The 10,979-nt window shown below is 44.8% G+C and overlaps 1 pseudogene; it reads right to left on the bottom strand.

Moving 5' to 3' along the window:
• Positions 1-457: 457 nt before the first annotated feature.
• On the bottom strand, positions 458-9,851 carry LOC146200904 (uncharacterized; annotated as a pseudogene).
• Positions 9,852-10,979: the final 1,128 nt, after the last annotated feature.

Here is a 10,979-nt window from a genome sequence, read left to right on the forward strand (position 1 = left end):
CCGGCTTGTTTTTCGCAATGCATCTGGGATACATGTCGCCTTTCCTCAGTTTTTTTTTTCGTTCCTCCATGGAAGAAGGGGACAATGGAAACAAAAGTTCCGATTGGACAAAAGTAGTCCAACCAACCAACTGACACCCCCCCCGCTTAGGGACTCCACTGTTAAGGGTATGGTTCTGTCCACCTTTAATTTCGGTGAACTGTAATTAGTGGTAGAGAGTGACAGTGATAGTTATTAATAGTGACATTTGAAAATTATCATGAATTTGACGATAATTGTGAATAAAGTGACACTGATAATGAGAGTGACAGTTGATGATGACATTGATTGTAACAGCACTCATGATCGACTGTCACCTGGCGGCATCATCGGCCATGACCGGATGTGACGTCATCACCGGATTAGACATCATGGTGACGCCACATGGGGTAATGTCTAATAACCGAAACTGACGTCATCATGATATCTGTCTGGCCATGAGGCCACCTCCGGTCATGACCGATGATGACCTCACCAAGCGAGTCTTGTAGCTGACTCCGCCGAACGCCCGATCCGACGGCCGTCCGATCCGGACGCTCGTGCTCCCCCTTTCAATTGGCGCTTCCTCGAACGCCGAACGCCGTAGCAAACGCAGTCCGGGAAGACTTGCCATGCGTGCAGCAGGCCCCTCCACTTCGCGTCGTGCTGCCGAGTGAAAGCCGACGTTTACGAAGTACAGCACGAAGAAGACAACTTTGACGTACTGGACGCAGCAATTTGCAGATTCAGCAGCAGTCGCGACTGGTGTGTGAAGGCCAAAGTTGGTGGAAAAGAGATTGCGTTCAAGGTCAACACTGGCACCCTGGCGAATCCTGCACCTATGTTGCCGTTTCGAACGCTGAACGCTGGCGCACTGAAGCTCAGCGGTGCCGTTATGCTATTGTCCGAAGGGGGCGTCATCAAACATTGCGGCACGTGTTCAGTGTCGGTCGAAATTGGTGAGCGAAACATTGTGGCGGAATTCGTCATAGTCAATAAAAACCACCAGTCCATATTGGGACTGCAAGACAGCGAGGGGCTCGGTCTACTGCAACGCCCGGTGAAACCGTGACAAGTAATGCCCAGGAAGTGGCTAGAGAGTGCCTTAGACATTTTTCAAGTAACTGGGCGCTTACAACACGAATTCAAGAAGCTGCTGCGTAAGGACGCTGTTCCCGTATTTCAAGCTGCTCGAAGGATGCACATTTCCTTGCAAGAGCCTTTGCGTGTTGAGCGACAACGAAGGGAGCGAGAAGGGATCCTCAGAAAGGTCAGCGAACCGACAGACTGGGTAAGCACTCTAGGCATCACCCGTAAGCCAAAAGGCAAAATGAGAGCTCGCATAGATCCTAGGAGGATTAATGACAGCCTAAAAGAGAGAACTACCAAATCCCGCGTCGGAAAGACATCATGGCGAAGATGGCGGGAGCGAAATGTTTTCTTGTCTGGACATTAATGCAAGCTTCCACCAGATCCCACTTGATGAACGTTCATCGAAGCTTTGCACGTTCGCAATGTCCTTCGGTCGATACTGCTTTCTCCAGCCTCCTTTCAGGATCGCTTACGCTTGCGAGGTATTTAAAAAGGTGCTGAATGAGGAATTTGACGATATACCTGGAGTACGAGTGTACGTGCATGACGTTCTAAATGGAGGTTCCAAGAGCACGAAGAACGACTGAGGAGCGCACTAATACCAGCTGAGTTTGCAGGTTTGACATTAAACCTGTCTGACAAAATGAAAATTTGGTGTCGAAGAAATAGCATTTTTGGGAGATGTGATCAGCAGAGAAGGAATAAGCCCTAGTCCGATGCTAGTCGAAAGCGTAACGATCATGCCTAGACCACAGAACAAACAGGCAGCCCAAAGGTTGCTCGGTACGGTAAATTACGCCAGCAAGTATTTACCATCCTCAGCCCTGCGAACGCCACTGCTGCGCTCTCTTCAAAAGCAAAATGTCATATTTTAATGGGCAGCCAATCAAGAGAGAGTGGAAAGATACATGCGACGCACTCACCAAGGCACCATCACTAGCTATTTTCGACCCACAGAAAGAAACAAAAGTGACATCAGACGCAGCACAGAATAGCATTGGTTAAGCTCTGCTGCAGCGGCACGATGGCAGTTGTAGGCCAGTCACTCACTGCGTCTAAAGCACTAACAGGGCATGAACAACGATATTCCTATATAGAAAAAGAAGCGATGGGTCTCGTATTTGGCTGTGAGAAGTTTGGCCACTTTATATACTGGCGCCCCATCTTGCTTTTGATATGTCTATCATCGGCCGCTGATAGATATATTAAAAACGGCCATAAGGACATGCTACTCAGATTCAACGGTTTTTCTCGAGACTGCTGAAATATGATTATACTCTAACATTTGCGCCCCGAAAACAGATGGAGTTGGCAGACATGCTCTCAAGGTCGTTGGATCCTGCAGATATCAGCCCTTTGAACACAAAAAATGCGGAAGTTCATGCATTTAGCTTTGCTTTCGCGCCTAAGTTACCGAACACCTGCACTACTTGTGCGTGAGACAGCATCCGACAACTATCTGAAAGCAATAGTACAAAGCATTGCAGACCGGAACGCGGTTGAAAGTCCTCTCAAATCGGTGGTTGCTGAACTTACAGTAGTGGGTGGAATACTGTTTAAGGGAACGAAGGTCGTTATACATATTTCAACGTTATTAACGTTGAAATGCATTCATGCTGGACATGTTCGCATTGCTAAATACCGACCAAGGGCAAGGCAGCTGGTGTACTCGCCGCCAAACATCAACGCCGACGTTGCATCAATGATTGAGAGTTGTTCAACCTGCAGAAATTATGCTTAAAACCAACCATCAAAGCCACTGATAATCCGCGCCATTCCAGCCCAAGCCTCGTACCACGTAGGTGTGAACATATTCCAATATCATTTTGTAAGAGAAAACAGCGCAAAAGGAAGAAGGACATAGTAACAAGAGCACACAGACGAGCGCTGACTCGCAACTACATTTTTATTCAGAAATCAAAAACATGCATATATAGCATCACATGATCCTTCCTTCTCCGCGCATATGTCCAGAGCATACCTCAGAACGCCGCATCATAGGAAAAAGCAAAACCCCAAAAACATATAGGAGGAAAAAACGCAGCAAGAGACACAAAAAACACAAAACCACAAAATAACAACTGTAAAATTTTAAAAAACACATCATTACTTCAAGTGTTGCCAAGAAAGGCGATTTCTTTTTGAACTATTATAAACGATGGCTGGCTAACGCATTCATCTTGTCTTTTGCGAATGTGGTATGCTTCCATTAACTCCCTTGTCGCATTATCTTTATGACGGAATAAAATACGCGTTTGCGCGACTAGTGGTCTACACACTTTGTCATTAGCAGACCACTAGTCGCGCAATAGATTAGGCGGAAAGGTAGTAGAGCACCGCCTCGATGGTTTAATTTGTGCAGACGATATTGTGCTGTTAGCAGGTAGAAAGGAAGGCTTGCAAACTAGTTAAGTATTGCGGAGACGAACGGGACGCTTCAGTTTTAGCGAAGGTAAGTCGAGTCTGATGATTTTCAACTGCTCAACTGCACAGGGCCTCAAACTACAGGGTTTAGAATATTTTGGAGCTGGGATTTAAAACATTCCTATGCAAAATCTACTACACCATTCGAGCTGAAATAACGTTCACAAAGTAGCAAAATATCGTCTACGTTATCTGATAAGTGATTCAACATCGTTACTTGCCTAGATTTTCCGAAATCGAGAAAGAACTGCTCTCGGCGGCGTGCACAATTTTCGCAGAAGAGAGTCGAAAATTGTGCACGCCGCCGAGAGCAGTTTTTTCTCGATTTCGTAAAATCTAGGCAAGTACCGATGTTGAATCACTTATCAGATAACGTAGACGATATTTTGATACTTTGTGAACGTTATTTTAGCTCGAATGGTGTAGTAGATTTTGCATAGGAATTTTTTAAATCCCAGCCCCCAATTATTCAAGACCCTGTACAAGGCCAAAAAAGACCCAGAGTGGCAGAATATAAATATTGCGCGGTATGGGTAAACGAAGGAATGGCATGCATTGAAAAGCATGAGCAATCACTTAGGAAAAAAGGGCGAAAAGATGCCGGGATAATGGAGCATAGGGCTTTGTGGGGATACGACTGGTATCAGGTGCTGAGGGCTATTTGGAAAGGATCGAATTACGCTGTCCGAGCTTACTTTCGGAAATGCTGTTTTTTGCCTAAAATCAGATACTGGCGACATTAGAAATAAATCAGAGAGCCTTCGGAAGATTAGCACTGGGTGGCCACGGCAAAACACAAATGAGGCGATACAGGAAGATATGAGCTGGGCACCTTTCGAAATAATGGAAGCTCAGAGTAAAATATTCTATGAGGAACGCCTGAGGAAATTGGACAGTAACAGGTGTTCAGCTAAAGTATTTAAATACTTTAGCTAAAGGAGTCGCTGGAGAAAGGTTTGATGGTGGGAAAGGTTGAGGGTCACCGGAGAAGGGGTAGGCAGCGAACGCGATGGTTAGATGGCATCCTCGAGGCGCTGCCGATGAAGTTATGTGATGTCAGGAAGATAGTGAGAGATCGGAAAGCGTGGCGTGATATGGTCCATAGGGACACGAAGAGTCGGACATGACTGAACGACTGAACTGAACCGAACTGAAAAAGCGTTGACTTACAATTGAGTAAAATAACTAGGAAACTAACTAGTAAGTGTGCTGGTCACAACGACGAAGAAATAAAGAGCTTTAGGCAACAGGCGAAAAACACAGAAGGTAATTATTGGATAAATTCTTTAGAAAACAAACAGAGTGAAAAAGTATACCGAAAAAGGAAAAGGCAGATCAGGAAGGAAGCTTTCTTTGATAACTCAAGAGGCAGTTCCCTACGTTTTGAAGCTAGATCAGGGTGCCTTACAACACGCAGCTACAAAAAGAAGTTTACCCTTGAAGATGACAAATGTGCAGTATGTGGTAAATCCATAGAAACAATTAACCATCTTATACTCGAATGTGATGGTATCCATTGGAAGTGGATGCAGGCGCAGTCACTCTTCCTGAGGCCCTGTGGTTTAGCGATACCAGTGACCGGATGAATAATTCTGCGGTGGAAGCTAGCAAAAAATGATTGGAAGATTGCTAGCTTGAAAGCAGAAAAGTAATATAAGGTTATTATTGTAGAAGCAAAAATTAAATAAATTGAATAATGGTATAGTTGACCGATCTACAACAATAAACAATATATAAAAAACGAGCATGATAGCAACTGTTACTATCCCGTTTCAAAGGGGACGCTCCTATATTCCATCCATCCATCCATCAATCAATCCATCCATCCATCCATCCATCAATTCATCCATCCATCCATCCATCCATCCATCCATCCACCCACCCACCCATCCATCCATCCATCCATCCATCCATCCATCCATCCATCCATCCATCCATCCATCCATCCATCCATCCAATCATCCATCCATCCATCCATCCATCCATCCATCCATCCATCCATCCATCCATCCATCCATCCATCCATCCATCCATCCATCCATCCATCCATCCATCCATCCATCCATCCATGCTAGAAGCAATATATATAAGTACACAAAGTAGAAGATACTACAACCTCCACCACGGTACCGCTTGATAAAAGCATCAGACGCGATATTCAAGGTCGTCAGTTCGCATGCCTAGAGCGGCATGTTGTTATTTCTTTTCTTTTTTTGAATTTAGTTACCCTTAGGCAGCGTGTTTCTTTTTTTTAAATTTAGTTACCCTTAATCTAGAAAAAGTTAGGTTACTAATTCACGTAGGCAGCGAAATTTAAAAAAAAAATAAAATACCTTGCTTTTTACTTGATCTGTCTGTCAGTAGGCTTCTTTCGCAACAGTTGGCATCGCTATGTGCTGGTGTTTTTCATTACTTGGAACGGAATATAACAGGTAGGGTGCGATAGGATAGCGCTCTTACGCTACCAGTGAGATCAAGGCTGCCAGATATAATGCCTTCGAAAGACTAATCGACAATTTTTGGATGATGAGTTGCTCCTTACCACTTTATTGGAATGGGAGGTGACAGCCAATAAGAGCAGTTCAAGGTTAAAAAATGATTTGTTTTCGGCGCAGATCAATATGGAATAGTAAAGTCATCATGCAGATCTTAGAAAATGGAAGAAAAACAACAACATGCCTCCACACCGCCGGTTCGGTGCTCTTCCACTGAGATAACATTAAACGGCTACGCACAGTTTTCACTGTCCCCATTAGAACCTATTAACATGAGACTCGCGGCAGTTCAAGCTTTACTATGTCTGCTGCTGTGCACGAAGGTGTCACTCATAAGCAATCTTGCAGATGTGTTACACGTACATGAACTTCGGACGACATTTGGAGATGGTGGGTGGAATCCCGTTAGCTCAATGTGGTATTGCATATGTTTTTATGTTCTGTATTCATCATCATCATCATCATCAGCCTGACTATACCCACTGCAGAGCGAAGGCCTCTCCCATATTTCTCAAATTAACCCGGTTCTGTGCTAGCTGCATCCACTTGACCCCTGCGAACTTCTTAACCTCATCCGCCCACCTAAATTTCTGCCGCCCCCTGCTACGCTTTCCTTCCCTTGGAATCCAGTCTGTTACCCTAAGCGACCATCGGTTATTCTCTCTTCGCACTACATGCCCTTCCCATGTCCATTTCTTCTTCTTAATTTCCGCTAGAATGTCGGTAACTTGAGTTATTTCTCTGACCCACTCTGTACGCTTCCTATCACTGAATGTTACACCTACCATTTTTCGTTCCATAGCCCTCTGGGTTGTCTTCAACTTAAGTAGAACCCTCTTGGTTAGCCTCCAAGTTTCAGCCCCATAGGTGAGTACAGGTAAGATGCAACTCTTGTATACTTTCCTCTTGAGCGATACGGTAAGCTGCTACTCATAATCTGCGAGTGCTTGCCAAATGCGCTCCATCCCAATCTTATTCTTCTTGTTATTTCCTTTTCATGGTCCGGATCTGCGGTTACTACCTGTCTTAAGGAGACATATTCGCCTACTACTTCCAGTACTTCGCTACCTAATCTAAACTGCAGTTCCTTCCCGAGGCTGTTGAACATTACCTTAGTCTTCTGCATATTGTTTTCAAGCCTACCTTTCTACTTTTCCTGTCTAGGTCATCAATCATTATTTGCAGTTCATCCCCCGAGTTGCTTGGCAATGCAATGTCATCAGCAAATCGCAGATTACTGAGGTAACCTCCATCTACCTTTATCCCTATCTGCTCCCATTCCAAGCCTCTGAATACTTCCTCTAAGCAAGCTGTGAATAGTACTGGGGAGATTGTGTCTCCTTGCCTGACTCCTTTCTTTATGGGAATTTTGTTACTTTCTTTATGCAGAACTATAGTTGCTGTGCAGGTACTATATACCGGGTGTCCCAGCTAACTTGAACCAAGGGTTACAAAATAATGTATTTGAGGTAGGTCAGTGCAATCAGTTGCATACAACTACCAGCCTGCTTGCGCACTTCAGGAAATTTTTTGTTTTGCAATTACTTAATTGGCTTATTATGTTAATTTTTCTAATTTAATAAATATTCAGCTTAGTCCAAAAATGTGAATTGGAAAGTTGTAGAGCACCTTGAGAAACCCCCATTCCATTAATTGCGATAAAGAAAGTCTCACGTGTATCTTTTTTTCCGGGCGCAAAAGAAATCCCGCGAAATACAAATAATACCACGTGACTAGCGCATTTGAGTGCCGCGATTGTGGTGCTCTCAGTCGTGGTTTGAGCGAACGAAATCAGCTGCAGCCGTGACCCGATTGTCCCGTTGCAGCGGCAGGCAGAAATGTTGGCGATGGTTGGAGCGAGCTCGAGCTCGCCCGTCGCCACCGCGATCTTGGCCAGGCCTACGCACCACAGCAGCCTACATCCCGACAGGCGGATGACGATAAAGAACCGGCAAATGAAGGTGCAGCGCTAATTTTAGTCGAGTCACATGATGTCATCTCGCCCCTTTACCCAAGCCTGCATGCGCAGATTCAGTGGCTGATACCTTATCGCTCATCCGTTTGTATTGACGTTGGCTGATGGGAGAGAAGCAGGCCACGTTAGAATCTCCGTGGTGTCGGCTCGCCGCTCTCGCCGCTACTTGCACCGTCACGTGGGCCGGCTGTCTGACGCGGGCGAAGAAGCCATTGCAGACATATCGGCCTGCAGCTTTAACGGGGCCGAGGAGGCACGGCCGCCGCTAATTTCATTCGCTCAAACCACGACTGAGAGCACCACAATCGCGGCGCACAAATGCGCTAGTCACGTGGTATTATTTGTATTTCGCGGGCTTTCTTTTGAGCCCAGAAAAAAAGATACACGTGAGACTTTCTTTATCGCAATTAATGGAATGGGGGTTTCTGAAGGTGCTCTACAAGTTTCCAATTCACATGTTTGGTCTAAAGTCGATATTTATTAAATTAGGAAAATTAACATAATTAGCTAATTAAGCAATTGCAAAACAAAAAATTGCCTGTAGTGCGCAAGGAGGCTGGCAGTTGAATGCAATTGGTTTCACTGACCCACCTCAAATGCATTATTTTGTATCCTTTGGTTCAAGTTAGCTGGGACACCCGGTATATTTCCAGCACTTTCACGTACGGCTCCTCTAACCCCTGATTTCGCAATGCCTGCATCACCATCAAGGTTTCAACTGAGTCAAATGCTTTTTCGTAATCAAAGAATGCTATCTATAAGGGTTGGTTATATCCCGAGCATTTTTCTATCACCTGGTTGGTGGTTTGGATATGATCGATAGTAGATGACCGTTTCCGAAAACCTGCTTGATCCTTTGCTTGATTGCAGTCTAAGGTTGTCCTGATTTTATTAGCGATTACCTTAGTAAATACCTTATACGTAACAGACGGTAATCTGATTGGTCTGTAATTTTTTAGGTCCTTAGGGTGAACTTTCTTATGAATGAGGATATTGTTTGCATTCTTCCATGGTTGCGGTATCGTCGATTACACTAAGCACTGCGTATACAGAGTGGCCAGTTTTTCTAGCCCGATGTCACCCCCGTCCTTTAACAAATCTGCAGTTATCTGATCCTCTCCAGCTGATTTCCCCCTTTTCATAGTTTCAAATGCTTTCTCGACCTCGTCCTTCGTCACTGGTGGAATGTCTGACTGTTTTTCTCTACTGCCAATCTCATTACGGTCTTGACTACTTTGGCTACTGCAGAGATCTGTATAGAACTCCTCGGCTACTTTGACTATCTTGTCCGTATTCGTGATCACGTTGCCCGCCTTATCCCTTATCGCATACATCTGGTTTTTGCCTATGCCCAATTTTTTCTTTACCACTTTAAGGCCTCCCCCGTTCTTTACAGCATGCTCAATTTTCTACATGATATACTTTTTTAAGTCGGCCACCTCGCGCTTATTGGTTAGCATTGATATCTCGGCCAATTCTATCTGGTCTCTCGGATTGGAAGCTTTCATACTCTGGCGTTCCTTAATCAAATCTTTCGTCTCCTTAGACAACTTACCGGTATCCTCTCTAACTATCCAACCGCCTAGTTCTACAGCGAACTCAGTAATGATATCTCTGAAATTATCGTTCATTGCTTCTAGGGTAATGTCGCCATTCTCAGTTAGAGCTGAATATCTATTTTGTAGCGAGATCCTGAACTCTTCTGCCCTCCCCCTCACCGCAAATTCGTTGATGGGTTTCTTTCTTGCTAATCTGTTGCGTTCCTTCTTCAGATTTAGACTTATTCGGGACCTCACCATCCTGTGGTCACTGTATCGCACTTTCCCGATTACCTCTAGATCTTGCATAATCACGGGGGTTGAACTCAGCATGAAGTCAATTTTATTTTGTGTCCCCGTTAGGACTTTTCCATGCCCATTTCCGGTTCTTCCGTTTCCTGAAGAAGATATTCATGATTCTTAAGTTATTGTGCTCTGCAAACTCAACTAGTAACTCCCTCCTGCTATTCCTAGAGCCAGTGCAATAGTCACCTACTGCCTGTTCTCCTGTCTGCTTTTTCCCTACCTTGGTATTGAAGTCGCCCATTAGTACAGTATACTGCCTTTTTACTTTTCGCATTTCCGATTCTACATCTTCGTAGAAGCTTTCAACTGCCTGGTCATCATAACTACATGTAGGTACATCGGCCTGTACAACCTTCAATTTATACCGCTTATTAAGCCTAATTACGATGCCCGACACCTTCTCACTAATACTATAGAATTCATCTATATTACCCGCTATGTACTTATTGACAAGGAAACCTACTCCTAGTTGTCGCCTCTCTGGTAAACCTCGATAACACAGTACATGCCCACCCTTCAGTACAGTATATATGCCTCTTTCGGCCTCCTAACCTCACTAAGCCCTATGACATAATATTTTATGTCCTCTAGTTCCTCTAACTGCAGTGCTAAACTAGCTTCACTAGCTAGGGTTCTTGCGGTAAACTTAGCCATGGTCAGTTTTAAATGGCGGCCTGTCCAGCGGAGCCAGGAATTCTCAGCACCCCCTGCTGCTTCACAGGTCTGACTGCCGCCGTGGTCAGTTGTTCCGCAGCCGCTGGCGACTGAGGGCTGGGGTTTTATGGAACTACTATTGCATTACTATTCCACATTTATGTAATTGATGAACAATTCCATATCCCTTCCTTCGATTGAGTGGCTATTGATAGCCCTTTTGATTACGTCCTTTGCATGCACAAGGGCCCCTTCATAAATCACTGCCTCGTCGTTGCGGAGGGGCTTGCGAAACTCGATGAAGTCGTGAGCTCTGCTGTGTAAGGCCACCCAAGATAGACATTTCACGGCACAGAGTTCTGACAGAATGTGATTTACTGGAGAAGGTAATGGCAACCCACTCCAGTATTTCCTGCCAAGAAAACCCTATGGCCACTCACAATACCATTAATGATATGGCGCCGGGAGATGAACCCC

This window comes from Amblyomma maculatum, chromosome 2 (genome assembly GCF_055883805.1).
Source record: "Amblyomma maculatum isolate TAMU_Amacu chromosome 2, ASM5588380v1, whole genome shotgun sequence".
NCBI classification, from domain to species: Eukaryota; Metazoa; Arthropoda; class Arachnida; order Ixodida; family Ixodidae; genus Amblyomma; species Amblyomma maculatum.